Consider the following 19724-nt stretch of genomic DNA (forward strand, 5'->3'; position numbering starts at 1 on the left):
CATATTAGAAGCATAACACACAAAGTATCATTAGCATTAATTTAATGGACTAGCATATGGTTTCAGAGATCCCACAAAATCCCACAGGGAGATATTATTGAATCCTAGCTACACAACACATTTAAGCTAGGATTTTGTTGTTGTTGTTCAATTATCACTCTTTAGTATCAGCCAAATGCTTCCTGGGCTCTCTCTGCACAGTAGGTGAAGGTTCAATATGATTATAGTGCACTGAACATGTAGGCCAATGATTTCAGGTCTTCCCTCCCTTGCTTTCAATCTCCCAGAATCTACCTATGCAACCTTTCTCCACCCTCCGCTACTATTAGTCACCCTGTGTTCAGTTTCCCTATCACAGGGAAGCATAGGACACTTTATCAGCAACTTAGGGGCGTGCATGCTCAACTTGAGTCAGCAGTGAGTCAGCCAAAAAAGGTTATAGATTTTGGGTTGCATTAAAAGAGGCAGAGTGAGTTGATTGCTCACAGTAGATTCACCCTAGATTTAGGGCAGAAAAGGACCATTGGATCAGCCAACTGAGATCCAGGTTGTTTAAATAACCCAATGACATAGATGTTATAAAGCCACAAGTTCTTTTCACTTCACATTAAGGGAATTCTTCTTTGTAGCCAGACCACATCTGAAGTCTTGTCTCAGGTCTTAGTTTAAGATGGGTATTGATTACCTGGAAAGGGTCCAGAGAAGGGCAACTATGATTGTGAAGGGACCTTGAGTCCAGGTCATTAGGGAATCAATCAACTGAAGCAACTAGGGATATTTAGTCTTAAAACAAAGGTGAGATTGAAGGAAGGGGAACTGAAAGCAGTCTTCTAGTATCTGAAGAATTACCAGGGAAGAGAGATTACAATAGTTTAGTTTCTAATCAGAAAGTAAAGCCTGCATCTTGAAAACTATCTTTGCAAATATTTTGACTACTATTTTATTATTTTATACACTTTGCTTTATGAATCACGTTGGGAGAGAAAAGTCAGAGCAAAAAGGGAAAAAAAAACTGAGATTAAAAAGTAAAAAAAAAGAAAAAAGAAGTGAATGAAGAAGTGAAATACATAGCATGTATTGATTTACATTCAGTCATCTTAGTTCTTTTTCAGGATCCAGATGGTATTTTCTGTCCAAAGTCTCTTGGGATTGCTTATTGAACCCACTGAAAAAAATAAAATTTTTCATAGCTAATCATTGCACATTCTTGCTGTTATCGTGTATAAACTAGCTCTGCTTGTTTCTCTCAGCCTCAGTTCATGTAAAACTTTCCAGGCCTTTCTAAAGTCAGCTTGTTCATCATTTTTAAAATAGAACAATAATACTCCATCACCTTTGTATACCACAACTTTAGCCATTCCCTAATTGATGGGTATCTAATCATTTTCCAGTCCTTTGCAATCATAAAAAGAGTTGCTACAAACATTTTTGCATGTATTTTGAAAAATAAAAAGCTATTATTTTAAAAAAGGAAGAAAGAAAACTGGCTTCACTTAGTGACTAGATATGAAAGGGAAAAATTGAGAAGGATAAGATTTTAGATTAATGTCAGGAAAAACTTGCTGTCTTCAAGTGGAAAAAGCTACCTCCAAGGGGCTGAATTCTTCCTCCTCGAAAGACGCTGGAGGAGCTCGACATGGATATGTTATGGATAAGTTTCCCTTTACCAGTCACCCTCCTGATAGAAAGGTGGTGGATTTGGACTACAGAATGGGGTATAGTTTTGGATCTGGCCAACAAGGGAACTTGTTTTTTATAACTATGAATATTTGTTATGAGGGCTTTGTTTTGTTTTGTTTTCTGGGTGAGAAGGGAAGGCAGCAGGAAAAATACTGTTAATTAAAAAATTAAATTGTAAATTATAAAACTCAAAATAATAAAATCAGATCTCCTAAATTTTCACTTTCCTCTAATCATCATCATCATCATCATCATCATCATCATCAAGAAACTGGCCAGCTCTATAGATAAATGGGAATCATTTAAGTTCACCTCCACACTCTCTACTTGATACCTGGGGATCTCTGTCTGGGTCTTAGTATCTTCATGGGTTAAAAAAAAAAAAAAGATATAGCTAGACTGAGAGATCACTAATGTCCCTTCCTCTTCAAACTCTACAATCTTATGATTTCTATTATCTAGATTCCTAATAGTGGAGTCCTTTTCTCTTTTTCCTTTCTTTCTCATTTTATCCAATCAATTACTAAGTGAAGCCAGTTTTCTTTTTCTTTTATTTTTATAAAAGCTTTTTATTTTTCAAAATACATGCAAAGATAGATTTCAACATTCACCCTTGCAAAACCTTGTGTTCCATATTTTTCTCCCTCCCTTCTTCTGTGAATTTGCTTTCTTAAATGATATTTCTTGCATCTTTGTCCTCTCTACTACAAGCTTTTATCATCTCTCACTTGAACTGTCATCCCTTCTTAATTGTTCTTCCTGTTTCCAGCATACCTAGATGTGTGATCATGCCATACCTTTGCTAAAAAAAAAAACTTTCCTTGGCTGCCTAGGACTACTTCTAGCATTAAATACTGAATCTTCAGCCCAGCATTAAAGCCACCCATAACTCAAGTCCAAACAAACTACCATATTTATTCCATATTAATACATTGCAAATACCACAGGTTTGGGCTAAACTGGACCCTGAGTTGTTCTCCAAATTTAATACCTCATCTCCTATTTCTGTCTTTGTCATAAGAAGCCTCAGATAACTGGAAGGTCGTCTTTCACTTCCATCTCTCTGGTTCAACCCCCAACACTTTCTTTCTCTATGTTTCTGTCTGTGTTCCTCACTCTCTGTGTCTCTGTGTTTCACTCTGTTTTCTCTCACTCTGTCTCCATTGGTATGTCCCTGTCTCTGTCTTTCTCTGTTTCTCTGTCTCTTTGTTTTTCTGTATGTATATCTGTCTCTCTCTGTCTCTATTGTGTATCTCTATTTCTTTTTCTTTGTTTCTCTCTCATCAAATTACTTTGCAAATTACCTCTGTATAAAGTACCTCAGAACTGAAAGGGCACAGAAAAAGAGCCCATCTCATGGGAAACAATCCAGCAGCAGTCCTTTCTCCAACCATTCTGTACAATAACAATGATCAGGAGAATTTATTAGAGGCGGGGAAAAAAAACAGGGGGAGTAATTACTTATCTCAGAAAAAAATCAAACAGATTCAATCAAGAGAAGAATCTATATTATATGTCAACTATATTGTTTTAGATGTGTATGTATACATGTGTATATAAATATATGTATGAGCATTTGTGCATATGTATGTATGTGTATGTGTAGGTGTGTGTATATATACATGCTAAACAGTAGTCTGCTTAGGGAAGGGGGGAAGAGAATAAAATAAAAAGCGTACAGAATAAAACAACAACAACAAAAAGATGAACAGTTCTGTATACAGTGTTTTCTATCATTATATAAGCTCTTGAAATGGAAATTTATTGTCACATATTTTGAATACTTCCCAATGTTCTGCTGGGTACATGACAATGTTGTTTTTTTCTTTATCTATTTTCTTCTTATTTTGCATTTAAGTTTTAAATAGATACATTTAAAACACACACACACACACACACACACACACACAATTCTGACAAGAATTCACACAACCTCCACTTGGAAACCCCCAGAAAGACCAAAGTTTATTAGGTCACTAGTATAGCACTTCCTTGAAGGCAGGTTTCTAAATCCTCAGCATCTATCATAAACCCTTGAAGACAACAGGAACTTCAAAAATACATGCATCACAGGCTCCTCTCTCATTGATTGACAATTCAGCAGGTCAACTATCAAACTAACAAAATAGTCTCTAAAGGCCACTTGATCTTTTCACTTCTTCAACCAATCATCTCCTCCCCCTTTTTTTTCAATCTCAAGGTAAAGATTTTAACTCTTGATTCAATGGTCTTCAATAGTCCTCTCTGACATGACCCCCTTAACAGATCTACATCTCAACCCCCTTCTTCCAAAGAAAATCATTCAACTTATTTCTGCTGGGCTTTCTCCTAAGTCATACTCTATACTTGAGAACATCCTTCCCCAGCTCAGGTCATCAAGAGTATTCTCTTTCATTATTAAGACACCTCCCTTGATAATATCATCTGGATATTAAGCAGTGAATTCTCCCCCTTAAGTGACAAACTTAGAAATGTGATATCTCCCTCCTCAACTTAGGCAAATATATCATTCTTGTTGTTTGTCCTTCATTTTTGAAGCAGACCAATGACATCGTGGATGATGTGCAAACATATAAAAATGTACTATGCCTCAGTCATCCCTTTGCCAACCCCCATGTGGCAGATGCACACACACACACACACACACACACACACACACACACACACACACACAGATTTATAATAGTCCCCATTAAACTGCTTGAGGGCAAAGTTAGTCTTGCTTTTATATATATATACACACATCAATGTTTTTATATGTGTGTGTATGTATGTGATATACACATACATACACACATCTGTCCCTAGTACTTAGCAAATTGCTCAGAACACTGTAAAAAAAAACCTTAATAATCTTTCTTTTATTTCATTTATTCATTCATTTCTGGTCACTTGTTTATAAGCCCTAAATATGCTAATCATACTTTGGCCAGTAGCAGTTTAAATTTGTTGAGAGAACAATTTTCCTTTTTCTTTCATCTTGTCTTGGAGTTTATTCAGTGAAAGAAATAAGTGAAAAATTCCATTTCTTAACCATCTATTTCAAAGGAAAGCTACTGCCAGAGTAATAAGGAGAAGGCTAGATCAGTGCCCTACAAACTATACCAATGATGAACAAGCTCCATTTACATTCACTGTACATGTGTCATTTGAATACAGCCTAGAAGGTCAGATGACTGTCAGTTACAATAAGCTTTGAGACTTCTGGTCAATTACCTGGCTAATAAGAAAAGACAAGGCTGTGACATCATTAAAGCAGCAATTAATTTACACGGAGCAGCTTCATCGTGTTAATCAAACATCTTAAATAACATTTAATTTTTTTTTTTTTACTTAGAAAGCAGGAAAAAAGAAAAAGAGCCACCTATCTCAGTTTTATTTCCTGCCAGGCTACTCTAAGATCAAAAGGCAAAAGACTTCACAAAGTAGACACCATTGCAACTCAGTCTCTGTTTACAGCAAACAAAAAAAGCAAGAGATAAAAATAAAAATACCTTTCAGGGTCTAGAATCTGGGATGAACACACATATTACAGTAAAGGACATGCTATCAAGGGCTCTTGATATTAACTCTTCACTTAAGTAATTTTTATGTTTAGATTTGGGTAATACTTCACAATTTGCTCTATTGCAAATGTTGCTTTGATAAGGGAGTTAATGGCCAATTATAAATTAAATAACATTTTCATCATGGGGAGAAATCAAGCTCTTTAAGTTCATTTAAATATGAATAAAAATAAGAATTGTTATTAAAGTTTTTTAAAGAATTTTTTAAAATTTCTGCAACATAACTAATCACCATTTCCTCCCAGCCCCATGTTATAAAATATTAAGTGAACAAGTCAGTACTAGTGGAATTAAATTTTTTTTTTAAATGGACACATGTAAAGGTTGCTTAGCAAGGCAGGGATGATTTTTTTAATTTTAATTTTTAATTTAAATAAATTTTGTGCCGCATAGGCACATGCACACACACACACACACACACACAGGCGCGCTTGCACACACACACACACACACACACACACACACACACACACACACACACACTCTTCACACTCTGGAGTTGCTGCCAGTATTATCTGGAAGTTCTCTGGGAATTTAATGAGGCTCCATTTTGAAAAACAGTGGTGTCAGTTTTCTAAAATCCATACAGCCTCCTCTATTTTTTTAAAGTGATATATGCTTAACAGAAATTATTGCAATCACCTTTATACATGAATAATAATGACTGAAAAATGTAACTGCTGGAGTTGTAGATAATCTCAAATTTTGTTCCACAGCCAGGTGAATTAGTGCCAAATCCAATTTTTGTCCATCACCATTGATGATTTCCTGTTTCAATCATGAGCTGGCTCCATTGCTCACAAGACACAGGTTTTGGTGTAATGAGTGCTCATTAAAGTTTTCAGAATGACAGTCCTCAAGGCTCTCTGTCCTTAACATTGAAGCCACACAGGGAGCAGCGAGGGCAACAACCCTAGATCATGGGCTTCATGCTGATTTAAGAAATCCAACACTCAAGTCTATCCTGCATCCAACTTTCTTATATCCTTTCCCCAAAGTTAATGAAAACATTCAACTAACATCATTCACATTGTCCCCTGGACAAGAATTCTTAAGGCATTATTAAAAGCAGGTGAAATTCTTTTCAGTAGCTGTGTTTAATATCCCCACTATGACCAGTCCAGATTGGGTAGGGAATGGGAGAGAGATATGCCCTGAATAATAAAGAGAAAGTTAGTCAACTGAAAAGGACAGAGAGAAAAGGAAAGGAGAAATATTGCCCAAGTCTAATCCACCAACACCAGGTCTCAGAGAAAGTAGTCACTGTATTGGAAAAAAGAACTGCAGAGATGCTCAAAACTGACAGAGACCAAGATCTAGGAAGGAAGATCTGGTCTCAAAGGGCCATATATAATGCATGACATCTAGACAAAAAGCAAGATGCATGGGAGGTCCTAAAGTAAGGAGGTAAATGACCTAATGGCAAAGGAGACCCTTGACTAGAATTCAGCACTGAAAGGCTATAATTTATTTAAATGACACATAATATGCAAAGGGTGGTGGAAAGAACTGTATACTCATGTGAAAAGCAGCCTGCAAAGATGTAGTTTATTTACTTTGTTGTAAGTAAAGCATTGGATACAATATTTTGTGCTACTTTTGTATAAAGACAGAGATGTGGACCAGATGGGACAGAATGAGATGAAATTGGTTGAGTGGCCAGACTAGGAGTAGTCCTGAATGGTTTTATTTCAACTTGTAATTGATCCAAAAGATCCATATATGGCAACCTAGTTTATCACTTTTGTCAATGATTTAAAGGCAAAATTGGCATGCTTATGCAATCTGAAAATGACAGAGCTGGGAGAGATTGCTTGTATATGCAATAGCATACTCACTGGGCTACAAGCTCAAAAGATGAAATGTAATAATCCTATGGGACACCAAGATAGCACAGTAGAGAGAATGCAAGACCTGAAGTCAGAAAGACTCATCTTAAGTTCAAATCTGGTCTTAGCTGTGTGACTATGTAAAATGAGACAGAGACACACACACACATAGAAGAGAGACAGAGTCAGACACGCAGACACAGAAAGAAAAATGCACACAGAAACAAAATTACATGAATTGAATCAATGTACAATTATCTCTGACACAGCTAGGTAGCTCAGTGCTGGGTCAGGAAGATCCAAGGCAAATCCAACCTCTCACAATAGCTACGTGACCCTGGGTAACTCACTTAACCTGTTTGCCCTGGAAATAGAAAACCACATCAAGATATTTGCCAAGAAAACCCCACAGACAATACTGACGTGCTATGGTCCATGGGGTCAAGAAGAACTGGATTCTACTTAGTGACTGAACAATAATTACACACTTACCTCTAACAGTGAAGGGAAAGAATCATATACATAGTCCAACAGCCCAGCGCTTTCTCTCAAGATGGAAAGAGTTGATGTTGACTATCAAGCTTAATTAAAGGTTTACCTTTACCAAAATGGTTTGCTTAATCAATAGTCACAAGATAAAACTTTAAAATCCTGGGATCCTCCCCCAGCAAATATTTCAGAAAAAGCCTTGATGAAGTGCAACACAAATAAAAACAGGTCTCCAAGTAGGGAAACCAAGGATGTTCTCTCTTGGTAAGCCTTCATACAAAGCAGGATAGACATGGGAAGTGTTTTTTCATAGGAACAAGACATCATGACAAATGTGACAAAATTACTGAGTCCCAAGGGCAATACAGTGGTGTCTCCTAAATTTCAAGTTTGGATTATTTGCCAAATCATGATGATGATGATGATGTTTTAAATGGTGGCCTGAGATGGAGGGGGGAAAAGAAGTCTCACAACGTAAGTACTGCTAGCAGATTTTCAGGTGATGTCATAAAAGTTATTGTGAGTCATTCATTATTGCAGATCTATGTACTCATAACTTTCTAGATGAGAGATCCTTAATCCCAGGTTTGGGATCTATTTCTTGAAATATATTTTGTTAGCTATAAATCAGGTTTCCTTTGTAATTTTTGTATTTTAAAACATTCTTCTGAGAAGCATCTAAAGGCAAGCTCAGGCTGCCAAAGTGCTCCATGACACCAAAAAGAACTCCTACAGTAGAGCTTATGCCATAATCACAAGCAAGTCATCTTATGAGCCTTTCCATGCCAGCAACTGGAGTAAAGCAAGAAAACTTCCCTTATGCAGCTGATGACAATTCATCTTATTACTTTACAGACTTCATAAACATTTAAAAGAGCTCTTTAAAAGGTCTAGCAAAGCACTTTACAATTATCACATGTGAATCTCACTACAATCCTATGAGGGAGATGCTGGTATTATCCTCATTGGACAGATGAAGAAACAGGTTCTGTGACTTGCCCATTTAAGGAGCCAGCTAGTAAATATCAGTCAGAATTAGAATTCAGGTCTTGCTGCCTCATGGTCATGTATGGCATCTCATTTTACCCTTACACTTCCCTCAAACACTTATTTTAGTAGAAGCTAAGTGGAGGTTTCCTGAAAAGTTGAAATATATCATATGTATGTGTATATATACACACATACATACATATACAGACACATACATATATACATATCTGATTATATATAAATATATATTATATATTATTATTATATTATATATTTAATTATATATTATATAATATATATATATATATATATATATATATATATAAAACATTGCATATTCTATAATACAGGATATAATATAGACTACACAAAATAACAAAACTTTGTAATTTAATTCCAGGAATCATACAGGTTGAAAAATGTCCCCGATATAGGGACACTGTTGTCTTATTCCAAAGGTTCACTATTAACAATACAGTAGTTTCTCAAAAATATGATCAATAAAATCTGTACTATATTCTGGATACTAACAAAATCATCTATAGGACTTTAAATAGCTCTACTACCAGAGTTCATTGAAACTGGCAAAATGAAGAGTGTACTTGAGCTATCCCCTAGTGAACCTTCCTGATATAGAAAATTTGACTATAACCACATCATCATCAACAATAACAACAGCAATCTGGGAATGGGAGGAGTTTGGATCTGTTATTTCATGGGAATAGAGACGTATTGTGTGGAAACTCTACCTACACAGGTGAACAAATCATCTACATTTTGGAGTTTCAGTGAGAGATTAAGGCCGAGGAGAAAGTAAGGCTGGTGATTTTGCACAGCCCTCCCTCACTTCATCCAATCCACTTGCATATCATGGCATCACCTCCCTGATGTCATGGTTCTACAAAGGACAAACAACAAGAACAAGTGATTTATCAGCCCAGAGCTACACAGCTAACAGAGTCTTGAATAAACTTGAAAAGAGAGGTTTTCATAACTTCAAGGCTAGCCCTTTATCCATTCTGCCATTCTGCCTCACAATAATAATAATTAATAATAACAGGCATTTAAAGTATTTTCCTTTATTACAAAGTGCTAAATGCTTATTAATTAAAAGTCAACTATTTTAAAACATCATAAAACATGAATGCAAACCAGCTGTTTACATACACATACACACAACACACACACACACACACACACACACACACACACAACTTGGAACCAAGCACTGTATTTTCTATTCCATGGGTTTTATTTTTTATTATTATTCCTGAGTCATTTGTAATGCTAAGCAGCAGCCAGTTGCAATACTAAATAGCTTTTAAGAACCATACAGCTGTCACAACTCACAAAAAAGGGAAACAATTTAGATTAGAGCTCATAAATTTGCATAGAATTCTCCTTTTGCTGGTGAAACAGAGAACAGGCTGCAAGCTGTTATTTAGCATCCATACTGAAAAATAAGAAGTGAAAATAACAGCATCTTCTAATACTGATCAAATCACTCACCCCAATTTCAGTCAAAATTTTAGTGAGGCCCCCTTGATTATCTGTGAGTTAGGAGACCAGTTCTCTATTAACTTTCCATTTGATATTCAAAATACCAAGTTCTCCGACCTTGGATTCCCATCCATTTCCTCAAGCAGTATGTGAGGGTCACTGTTACCCTGGTGATTGGAATGAAAATAACAGTTACATCCTTTTAAGCAATTAGTTCCTTTATGAAAAAATATCTTATTCACAAAAGTAAAATTTTATATAAATAAAATAACTAAGCAAACTTCTAAAATCATAGCAAGTCCCTTATTTTAAATAAGGCATACAGGAGAAGAAAGTGAAGAGATTATAGGAGAAGAGGTAACAACCATTTTTCCAGCCCCGACATTACAAGTTTTTGAAAAATAATATTACATGATGGGAAGGTGCTCATTTTAGAACACAGTAAGACAGGAGATATTGTAACTGAAATTCAAGGTACAAAGCTTAAGTGAAGCTCAATGCAAATCCTCTCATTCATAATTTCCATTAGCAACATTGTAGGATCTAATATGGTGGTATATGTTGGATGATGCTAAGTCCTCAACCACTCCTCTTATGATCAGTTATATACATCTGATGGGGGTGATAGCCCCTTTAAGATTCCTTGTCTGATCTACAACTTCCTTTGGGACTGACCTTTGATTTACAAAAGCTGGTCAAAACCACCCTTTTGTGTTCCATGGGGAGAGATCCGTATCTGAGCCAGTTTGGGCTGTACCCAGCCCCCACCAGATCTGAGCTGGCTTGGATTTTCTCAACTCCCAACTACCTGCTCAGGTTTCCCCAAAACAGTTTCTTCCTTATCTGAAAAGCCCACCAAGAATTTGCCCACTGCCCTAGGCTTCTTGAAGCAAATAAAAGAGCCAAAGCGAAATCATCCCTTGGCAGAGAGTTGAAACATGCCAGACAACCATGCTTTGCATCAGAATCTCTCTGTCCCGCAGCTTGGGGTGTATTTCCTTCTCTATCTAATGCCTTTCACTAACCAGACTTTAACCTTCCTTCCAAACCCTACAATAAACCTCTTTTTATCAATCTAGGTTTTCGGGCCTGTAAATTCATTTACAGGGGACTCTCGCCACCACTGGACCCCATTTTACTTTGTATCCTTGTGCCGAATCCTAAAAGGATGCAGGGGATCTCTGTTTGACTCCCTGTACCCCAATCCTGCCACTAGACCTCAATTAATCCTAATTTTAATGAGGTATAAACCTCACCATTAAGTATTTACCTCATCACCTCTAGAGGTTATAAAAACTATAAAAGCAAATATAAAAGCAAAAAGGCAGTATAACATTTTCTGGGGGGAAAAAATCCCTTTTCATGAGGTCACCTGCATTATTGGTTACTCTTAATAATGGCAGTTCAAGGAACATGGCACCTACACAAAAACTGACCATATATGCCCTAAAGCATAAAAGCCTCACACTCAAATACAGAAAGGCAGAAATAGTAAATACATCCTTTTCAGATCATGATGCAATAAAAATTACATGTAATGAAGAGCAATGAAAAAACAGACCATAAATTAATTGGAAACTAAATAATCTAACCCTAAAGAATGAGTAGGTCAAACAACAAATCATAGAAACAATCAATAATTTCATTCAAGAAAATGACAATAGTGAGACAACATACCAAAACTTATGGAATGCAGTCAAAGCAGTGTTTAAAGTAAATTTTATATCTCTAGATGCTAACACAAATAAAGTAGAAAAAGAGAAGATCAATGAATTAGGCATGCAACTAAAAAAGCTTCAAAAATACATAACTCTACCAATTAAATACCAAATTAGAAATTCTTAAAATCAAAGGAAAAATTAATAAAATTGAAAGGAAAAAATGATTGAACTAATAAACAAAACAAAGTTGGTCTTATGAAAAAACCAACAAAATAGATTAAACCTTTGCTTAATTTGATTAGAAAAAGGAAGAAAACCAAATTATCAATATCAAAAAGGAAAAGGAAAGAGGAAATTAAAGTAATAATCAGGAGTTATTTTACACAAATGTATGCTAATAGATCTGATAATCTAAGTGAAATGAATACATATAAAAATATACCTTTCCCAGATTAACAAATGAGGAAATAAATTATTTAAATAGTCCATTTTAGAAAAAGAATCGAAGAAACCATTAATAAACTCTCTAAGAAAGAAATCTCCAAGGCCAGATGTATTTATAAGTGAATTCTACTAAACATATTAAGAACAATTGATTCTAATACTATACAAATTATTTGGAAAAATAGGGGAAGAAAGAGTCCTACCAAATTCCTTTTATGACACAAATATGTGTCAAACTAGGAAGGGCCAAAACAGAGAAAGAAAATTATAAAACTTTCCTTAATGAGTACTGCTGTAAAAATTTTACATAAAATATTAGCGAAGAGATTATAACAAGTTAGCACCAAGAAAATATGTAGGATTTAAACTAAGAATACAGGACCGTTCAATATCAGGAAAACTATCAGCATAATTGATCGTATCAATAATTAAACTAATAAAATCATATGATTATCTCAGTAGATTCAGAAAAAGCATTCGACAAAACACACACATTCCTATTAAAAATGCAAACAAGCATAGGAATCAGTGGAGTTTTCCTTAACAAGATAAGTAACATCTATTTAAAATCATCAGCAAGCATTTTATGTAAGGATAAGCTAAAAGCATTCTCAATTAAAATCAGCAATAAAACAAGGTTGCCCATTATCTCCACTATTATTTGACATTGTACTAGACATGCTTGCTTTAGTAACAAGAGAAGAAAAAGAAATTGAAGGAATTAGAGTAGGTAATAAGGTTAATAAAACTCACTCTTTGTGGATATGATGGCATATTTAGAGAATCCAACAGAATCAACTAAAAAACTACTAGAAACAATGAACAACTTTAGCAAAATTGTAGGACATAAAATTAGCCCACATAAATCATCAGCATTTCTATATGTTATCAACAAAGCCCAGCAGCAAGAGATAAAAAGAGAAATCCCATTTGTAGACAATATAAGCTAATTGGGAATCCACCTGCCAAGAAAAAGCCAGGAAATATATGAACACAATTATAAAACACTTTTCACACAAGTTAAATTAGATATAAACAATTGGAAAAATATCAAGTACTCATGGGTAGGCCAAGATAATATAATAAAATTGGCAATTCTACCTTAATCTACTTATTTGGTGCTATACCAATCAAAATGCCAAGAAATTACTTTACAGAGTAGGAAAAAAATAATAACAAATTTATCTAGAAGAACAAAAGGTAAAGAATTTCAAGGGAATTAATTTTTTAAAAAATACAAAGAAAGGTGGCCTAGCTATACTAGACCTAAAGCTGTATTATAAAATAGTGGTCATCAAAACCATTTGGTACTGACTAAGAAAGACTACTGACTGGATCAGTGGAATGAGTTAGGTTCACAAGACACAACAGTCAATGACTTACAATAATATATAGTATTTGATAAACCCAGATTCTGGGATAAGAACCCACTACTTGATAAAAATTGCTGGGAATATTGGAAAATAGTATGGAGAAACTAGGCAATAGCCAACATCTGACACCCCAAGATAAGATCAAAATGGGTTCACAATTAAGATATAAAACAAATTAGGAAAACACAGGATAATCTCTCTCTCTCAGATCTGTGGAGAAGGAATATATGGCCAAAGAAGAACTAGAGAACATTACAAAATGCAAAATGAATAATTTTGATTACATTAAATTAAAAATTATTTGCACAAACAAAACCAATGCAATGAAGATTAGAAGGGAAACAGAAGACTGGGGGGGGTAATTTTCTGATGCAGACTTCATTTCTAAAATATAGAGAGAATTGACTCAGATTTGTAAGAATGCAAACCACTCCCCAATTGATGGATGGTCAAGGGATATGAGTGGGCAATTTTCAGAAGAAAAGTCATATCAGAAAATTCTCTGAATCTCTACTGATTAGAGAAATGTAAATTGGCACAACTCAGGGGTACTACTTCATGCCTCTCATACTGGCTAAAATGACAGGAAAAGATAATGATGAATGTTGGAGAGAATGTCAGAAGGCTGGGATACTAATGCATTGACTATTCTGGGAAGCAGTTTGGAACTAAGTCTGAGGGGCTATAAAACTCTCCATACTCTTTGATTCAGCAGTGTCTCCACTGGGTTTATATACCAAAGAGATCATAAAAGAGGGAAAAGGAATCTTGTGCAAAAATATTTGTAGCAATCTTTTTTTTGTAGTGTCAAGGAATTGGAAATTGAGTGGATGCCCCTTATTTGGAGAATGGCTGAATAAGTTGTGGTATACGAATGTAATGGAATATTATTGTTCTATAAGAAATGATGAGCACGCTGACTTAAGAAAAGCCTGGATAAACCTACATGAACTGATGTCAAGTGAAGTGAACAGAACATTGTACACAGCAACAACAAGGTTATGTGATGATCAACTGTGATGGACTTGCTCTTTTCAACAATGAAGTCTTGTATCACCTAGGAATGGAAAGTGCCATCCACATCCAGAGAAAGAACTATGGAGACTGAATGTGTACCAAAGCATAAAATTTTCACCTTTTTGGTGTTTCTTGTAGTTTTTTTCTTCATTTTTTTCACTTTTGATCTGATATTTTTGCTTAGCACGACAAATACGGAAATATGTTTAGAAGAACTGAACACGTTTAACTTATATTTGATTGCTGTCTTGGGGATGGGAGAAACGGGAGGAGAGAGAAATTTGGACATAAGGTTTTGCAAAGATGAATGTTGGAAACCATCTTTACATGTATTTGTAAAGTGACATACTATCAAAATAAAAAATAAATTTAATAAGGGCAGAAAGAGAAAAAAGTGGCAGCTCAATAAATTGTTACATATAATCACAATGGAATATGACTAAGAAGTGATGACCATCATTATTAATCAGAGAAATGCAAATTAAGACAACTCTAAGATACCACTACACACCTGTTAGATTGGCTAAGAAGACAGGAACAAATAATGATGAATGTTGGAGGGGAGGTGGGAAAACAGGGACATTGTTGGTGGAATTGTGAATATGTCCAGACATTCTGGAAAACAATTAGGAACTATGTTCAAAAAGTTATCAAACTGTGCATATCCTTTGACCCAGCAATGTTACTACTGGGCTTATATCCAAAAAAGATCTTAAAAGAAGGGAAAGGGACCTGTATGTGCAAGAATGTTTGTGGCAGCCCTCTTTGTAGTGGCCAGAAACTGGAAACTGAGTGGATGCCTATCATTGGGAATGGCTGAATAAATTGCGGTATATGAATATTATGGAATATTATTGTTCTGTAAGAAATGACCAACAGGATGATTTCAGAAAGGCCTGGAGAGACTTACAGGAACTGATGCTGAGTGAAATGAGCAGAAACAGGAGATCATTGTATACTTTAACAACAATACTATATGAAGATCAATTCTGATGGACGTGGCCATTTTCAACAATGAGATGAACCAATCAGTTCCAATAGAGCAGTAATGAGCTGAACCAGCTACACCCAGTGAAAGAATTCTGGGAGATGACTATGAACCACTACATAGAATTCCCAGTCCCTCTATTTTTGTCTGCCTGCATTTTGGATTTCCTTTACAGGCTAATTGTACACTATTTCAAAGTCCGATCCTTTTTATACAGCAAAACAATGGTTTGGACATGTATACATATATTGTATTTAATTTATACTTTAACATATTGAACATGTATTGGTGAATCTGCCATCTGGGTGGGGGGGAAGGAGGAGAAAAATTGGAACAAAAGGTTTGGCAATTGTCAATATAAAATTATCCATGCATATATCTGGTAAATAAAAACTAATATATTAAAAAAAAAAGAAAAGAAATGATGACTATGAAGAAGTCAGAGCAATATATGAAGACCTATAATAAGTGGTACAGAGTAACATAATTAGAATTGGGAGAACAAAATAAATATATAATACTATAAATAGAAAGATATTAAGTGCATGTAGCTTTAACCATACTTAAAATGTTTAACTGGACAATATTTAATAAAATAAATAAAATTACAACAGAAACTAGATAATGTTAATTTTTGAGTCAATATGCAGCTTGCAGGGATCCTTACATATAGTTCTTTTGAGTTTGACATCACTGTTGTAAACTGGAAGCTGTAAGATTATAAAGACCACATTTGGGTACAAAGATGTTATAAAAAGTCACTTTATCACCTTCTTTGCTGAGAGGTACTATGTATCAGATATTTTTGATGTAGCAGTTGGGTTGAATTGTTGGTTTTTACCCTCTCTTTTCTTCATTTTACAGGAAATATAGGTGACATAATGAGGGAATTGAGCAGATTAGGCCATAAGTGATTAACTGTGGAAATTGAGGGAACCACACTGACTCAGTCTGACTCAATTCTGAAGTTAGCTCAGTTCCCTTTCTATTCAATTATGGGTCTAATCCAATTTCTGTCTTGTGAGAAAATTTTATTCAATTATGAGAATTTGGAGAAAACTTTAAGGTATTGTTTGAACCTGGCCCAGTGGAATTGGGAAGTTGGACCACCTCTACCTAGAGACTCTTAATTCACATATTTGGTTAAGCTAACCAGAAACTCAGTCAGATCCAAAGATTGATGCAAAGAGTTTTCTCACAATTGTATATCTCCCATGGTACTGATCAATCAGTTATTGTTTTCATGTTCCCTTGATTGTTTAGATATGGGGAGGTGTGGAACATTTCTTTTTCTGGCTTCATTGTTCACTCTCCCCCTCCCAACTTAGAAATTCCTTAATCTTTCCTTCAGTTAGAAATCAGATTACCTAATGTTGTATCCACATTGTTTTCTTTTACTTAAATTAGTTTTATTTGTTTTTTTTTTAAACATATATCTGTCTCCACTATTCAAAGTCCAGTGTCAAAACTAAGAAAAGTGACCGATCCCAACTTGTTGAGCAAATGGCATTCATTGCTTAATAAATCGATATGCTCGGAAGCTCAAAACTGGTTTTTTAAAAAGTATTTCATTTTTCACCTATTATAATAACACAAATAAGTTATCAATAAAATTTATTAAAAAAAAAAAAAAAGAAAAATGAATTTCCTTCCCTTCATTGAAGAAGAGGGACTATGGACAATGAACACATATCAGACACAATTGACATACTGATTGATTTTTATGAACTTTTTTCCTTCTTTCTCAAACTATATTACAAGAGATGTCTGGACAGCTGGAGATGGTGGGGAGAGGGGTAAAGTCTTAATTTAAAAATGAAAGTGACAACAAAATGAACCAATTTCCAAAAACTGGCCAATAATAATGTGGATGTATATGTGTACATCACACTCATTCATCAGGAGGTCATTAATCCAGCAATATTTGTAACACATGAAAACTCAAATTTAAAAAGGCCTCAAATAAAAAGGGCTCTAAGGAGCTAAAAGCAATGGAACAAATTTCTTTAAGAAGCCAATCAAGCTTTGAGGACAGATGTCAAACAGAATTGCTAATGATGAAATGGAAAGGATCCTAGATGGGAAAATCAAGAAACCAGGGCTGCAATTTTTCCAGTAATTATTAGTTATTAGACCAGGGGTTCTCAAACTACGGCCTGTGGGCCAGATGCGCCTGCTGAGGACGGTTATGAAGCTAGCACGTTATGGCAAATGGGCTGAAGGTCGGAGACAGAGTGTGAGCTTTTGTTTTTACTATAGTCTGGCCCTCCCACAGTCTGAGGGACAGTGAACTGGTCCCCTATTTAACAAATTTGAGGACCACTGTATAATTAGACCATAGGAAAAGGGGTAAAAATTTGTCAAAGACCTCAGGGCTATTTACTCTCAATCCTCTTATGTTAGATGAAAAAAATAAGTTCCAAAGAAGTAAAAAAAAAAGTGAAAAATCAAGATTCAAATGCATTTTCTACTCTAAATTATGATAATTCTTCAAGGCATTTAACCCATCACATATTCTTCAAATCTCAGATTCCTCATCATTAAATGGCAACACTAATATCTGTGGGATCTAATACACAGCATCCCAAAATTCTTTTTGGTTTTTAATCTCTCCAACTTTTAGGACAATCCTGTACAATATAGGCAACAAATACATGTATGCAAAGCATTTTGTAAACCTAAAAGAGCCACAGGCAACAGGTGTTTCTACTCTTAGATCTCAGAAGAGAAGGAGCAAATCAGAAGATATTAACATCAGGGAGAAATGACAACTGCCAGAACTATTAAAAAAAGGGGGAGGGCCCCAAGTGCTTCTTTGTTATTGATCAATGAGCAAAAAAAGACAGAGGTATATCTTTAGAAGTTAAGGGCCCACAAGTTAATTTCACATGGTTGCAACACCATGTATTCATGAAAGCTAAACATGCTGTCCCTGGTTCTCAAAAAAAAAAAAAAAAAAAAAAAAAAAAAGAATAAGCAGTGGTTAAGGAAATGTACACTCCTCTTTTATACCTTTCGCCTTTCCCTTTCTTTTTCAAAATGGTTACAATATTTAAGTTGGTGATTAAAAGTTTTGGTTGGCTGGAACACTATCACTGTAGATAGGAGACTTGTTTATACAAGTATTGACAAGAGACTTGTGATTTTATCAGGGCAGGATTCCTACACTTATAGATCCAACCCATCTCAGAGACATAGACACTAGGCGGATAAGTACCTGCACTATAGCCACACACCTAATATGGATCAGAGGCCCGATTCTGAATCCATAAAAATCTGGAGCTGGTAGAGACCATAAAAGTCATCCGACTCCCTCGTTTTATAAAAGAGACGAAAGAGACCAGGGAAGTTAATTAAGCCTTTAGGGGCAGAACCAGTATCAGGACAGGATCCAAATTAAGCTCTTTCCACAATATCCAAGTGTGTATTCAGTCCTCGATAACAAAAGGGAATACTTATTTTTCTGAGACCGACTGGAAACTGTTATAAAACGTCACTTCTAAGTACCAACATGACTCTAAGGAAGCTGACTGACGAACTGTTTTTGCTGCTGCTTCTTTCAGCAGCATCCCTTATTTGAGATTTTGAGAACCGTTAAGTCTGAGCTTTAGCAAGGTTTCACACAGGGGTCCCTCAGTTTCCTGCTAATTCTTCAGGGAAGGGAGCAGAAGTGAGCTTATCAGGTAGCTAACTCCTCACACCTGTACTCAGTTTCCCATCTAGGAGCTCACCTGAAAACCCGAGCTCCCACCCGACTCCCACGCTTCCCGGTCAGGAGGGGCCCCCAAATTACGGGTCCCCGGAAAACTGGGAAGGAAGAAACAAGAGCCTGGATTGGGGAAAAGGAAGGAAAAGGAATAAGGAACTCACGCTTTCTGTTTCGCATGCGTGCGTCCTCACGTCTCCTTACACGCACTTGCATCACCGCGCCACAGGGACTTTCCGAGATGTCTTCGTTTTTCATTGGTTCCCAGGCCAGGGACTGGGAGCGTCTCGCTCGGTGGAAACCGCCCATTATGCCCAGCCAATGGAAGAACTCCGCCCCCTAGAGCGGATTCTGGCCAATGAGTATGTTCATAAACTCCGCTCCCCGCCCGGCTGAAATCGACCAGAGGCAGAAATCTACAAGCGCAGCCCGACCCTCGAGGAAGGTGCGGCCAGGCGGGGCGGGGCGGGGCGGGGCGGGA

General features: G+C 35.9%; 1 protein-coding gene across 6 annotated transcripts in view; it reads right to left on the minus strand.

The window, feature by feature from the left end:
• RHBDD1 (rhomboid domain containing 1) overlaps nt 1–19511 on the minus strand; it is a 173279-nt gene extending 153768 nt beyond the window's left edge. The window contains exon 1 of one of the 6 annotated variants that reach the window (XM_074298571.1): nt 19408–19511. The gene's annotated coding sequence lies outside the window, so the exon portion shown is untranslated. Of the gene's footprint in view, nt 1–7567; nt 8253–10063; nt 10203–12912; nt 12951–19407 lie in introns of those variants that run through there. The other 5 variants (XM_074298577.1, XM_074298574.1, XM_074298572.1 and 2 more) reach the window with 5 other exon arrangements.
• Nucleotides 19512–19724: the final 213 nt, after the last annotated feature.

The sequence above is a fragment of the Sminthopsis crassicaudata genome, chromosome 3 (assembly GCF_048593235.1).
Source record: "Sminthopsis crassicaudata isolate SCR6 chromosome 3, ASM4859323v1, whole genome shotgun sequence".
Classification (NCBI taxonomy): domain Eukaryota; kingdom Metazoa; phylum Chordata; class Mammalia; order Dasyuromorphia; family Dasyuridae; genus Sminthopsis; species Sminthopsis crassicaudata.